The sequence below is a fragment of the Pteropus alecto genome, unplaced genomic scaffold (genome assembly GCF_000325575.1).
Source record: "Pteropus alecto unplaced genomic scaffold, ASM32557v1 scaffold121, whole genome shotgun sequence".
NCBI classification, from domain to species: Eukaryota; Metazoa; Chordata; class Mammalia; order Chiroptera; family Pteropodidae; genus Pteropus; species Pteropus alecto.
In genome coordinates, this window is record NW_006434369.1 from 12,206,377 (window position 1) to 12,209,016 (window position 2,640).

The 2,640-nt window shown below is 34.1% G+C and overlaps 1 pseudogene; it reads right to left on the minus strand.

The window, feature by feature from the left end:
• Positions 1 to 2,158: 2,158 nt before the first annotated feature.
• Positions 2,159 to 2,277, minus strand: LOC112477694 (annotated as a pseudogene).
• Between the last annotated feature and the right edge of the window lie 363 nt (positions 2,278 to 2,640).

Sequence of the window (2,640 nt, forward strand, 5' to 3'; positions counted from 1 at the left end):
GTTAATATATGTAGTTATTTAGGCTAATAAAGTAAATGAAATAATAAAAAGCAAGATTATAATTTCCACTTCGCATGGCTTTATGTTACAATTTTGTTGTTGTTGAAGCACATACAAAGCCTAAAATAAATGAGCTTATCTTTTTAAATAAAATTTTAAAATGTGTTTTCTAAATAAATATTTGTATTGTTAACAACTAAATTCATTTATGATGAGTTCGGTAAAAGTTCAGAGAAAATTAATTTTTTGTGAAGACTATGTCCTATTTCATTTAAATCTTCCCTATTACTATTATTTGTAAATTGTCACGTATTATTTCTACATTTTCTCCACTACATTTTCTCCATTTCTGTCTCTGGAAAAAAGGATGTTAGAAAACATCCATGGAGGTGTGCTTCGCATTTGAGCATCTTTTCTTATCGATGTCATGAAAAAAACAAAAAATGCTTCTATAATACACTCCTCTGAAAAAGATGATAGAAATTTAAACTAAGAATCTATTTCTAATAACTCTTGTGTAGAGATATTAAGATTTTTATTTCTTCAGGCTTTTAAGGGTACTTTGAACTAACAAATGTTTATTAAGCGCCCTAAAGATACCTGCCTCCCTTATTCTCCACATTGCTGCCTCAGGTATCATTCTAAACCTTAGACCTAATTAAGCACTTTCAGTTCAGCCTTTCAAAGCCTTCTCATTGTCATGGCAAATCAGACTCTCTACAGCCTCATCTCTTACCATTCTTCCTTTTATGCTTTATTATTCATGTTTTTTATATTTCTTTTAAGCTGTGTTTCCTCGAACATATTCTTCCACCCTACACTTTTGCATAACCAGTACCCTCATATATAAGACTTTTCATTGCCTTTTCACTAACTCTCATTTATCTTTTAGGTTTCTGTCTAAATGCACTTTTCCAGACCTTCCCGAGACTCTCTTAACTGGATCAGACAGGACTTCCATATGCTCCTAAAGTACTCTGTAGGGTACCTACAAAGGCACCTAAATTTCATTATTTGCTCCATTTATTTGTCTATTTTTTTTGAAAAAATGTAAATTCTATGATAAATGGAACACCTTATCTCCAATACCCAGCATAGGGCTTGATGCATAATTGGAATACAAAAAAACATTTGTCAAAAGATGAATAAATTGAGCAGAGAAATAGGAAATATAAGTAGCCTTTGTGGGAATAAGTGAGTTGTTTTTACAGCTGAGTGTATTTCCTCATCTATATGTAACACATTATCCTCTTTCCTAAGAATTTAGCCACAAGAATGGTCCTTCTTGCAAATAGAGAAATGGTGGCAGAATACTTGATGCCTCTTCTAAATCACATAATTAATCTTTGGCAGAGATGGGATAAGGACACGTCTCTAGACACTTTCTGCCTCTCCTAGCAAATTGAGATTCATTTTAGTCATGCTGTCACAGACAAAAACATCATACACTAGATTAAGTTCCCCAAAAAAGGAAGGGGAAAGATATCAAATGGATCAATATGGAAGCAAGATGTAAGTGTAGTTTCTCCAGAGGCTTTACTTTTATTAACTAACTTATGGAGGAAAAATATTGCACAAATAATCCATGGCTATAAAATGATCCTGGTGTTTGGAGAAAACTAAGAAAAGGACTGAATTTGCCTGGAAGCATTTCCAGGTGAACTTATCTACATCGTGTCCATGTTTCTCCAATGGAATTGGAAGTATCAGAAGAAATAGACATGTTCACACCCTGATTTTTAATCTCTTGAGAGTTTATAAGATTTCTAGCATCATCATGTTTTCGTAATTAAGCAGAATAGGCTTGCTCACATTAATAACTAAAAAAGACAGTTTCTCTGCTCTCATCTTCACTGTGTCCTCATTTAATAGGACTGATTCTGGTGTGAAATGAAGGGAGAGCACTCTGGTTAGCATAAAACAAACCACACATTGCCCTCTGGTCTTGCTCTGCTGAGACTGAAAAGATCTTATCCTCCTTTTCCAGATTATACACTCCATAGAACTTTGGACAATCTTCCATTTCTTTTTTTTCTTTTTTTTTAAATTTCTTTTTCTTTCTTTTTTTTTTTTTTTTTTAGGCAAAGCAACCCTTGATTGACTTCACAGATTGCAAGGAACTTGTCAGTTTACAATCCCTTATTTTTTTTATTTTTTATGCCTACAGCACTTGGTCCTTCTAGGTGGTCTCCCACCCAAGTACTAACCAGGCCCCACCCTGCTTAGCTTCCAAGATCAGACGGGATCGGGCTTGTTCAGAGTAGCGTGGCCATGAGGACAGTTTTTCATTTTGGCAGCCAGTTACCTTTATGGTATAATCTGAGATTAAAAATAGGGGGAGGAGAAGAAAAAAAAGAATTGTACTTGAAATATAATAGTCTCACTTAAACCTTGAACACCAAAGGTCATGCAGAATGCTGCCATGGCCTGAGCAACAAATCAAACACGTGGCTGTGACTATTATTTATAAACCCAAAAGCCTCCCTGGTGAAAGAGGAGAATCTACCTTTTCATCTTCATAGAAATGGAATAGAAAAAGAGTAGCCTTAAAATTCTACTGGGAAAAAAAAAACACATTGATGTTTGTAGAAATCTGTTATAAAATTTTCATGCCATACTAGATTTGTGTTTAGCAATATA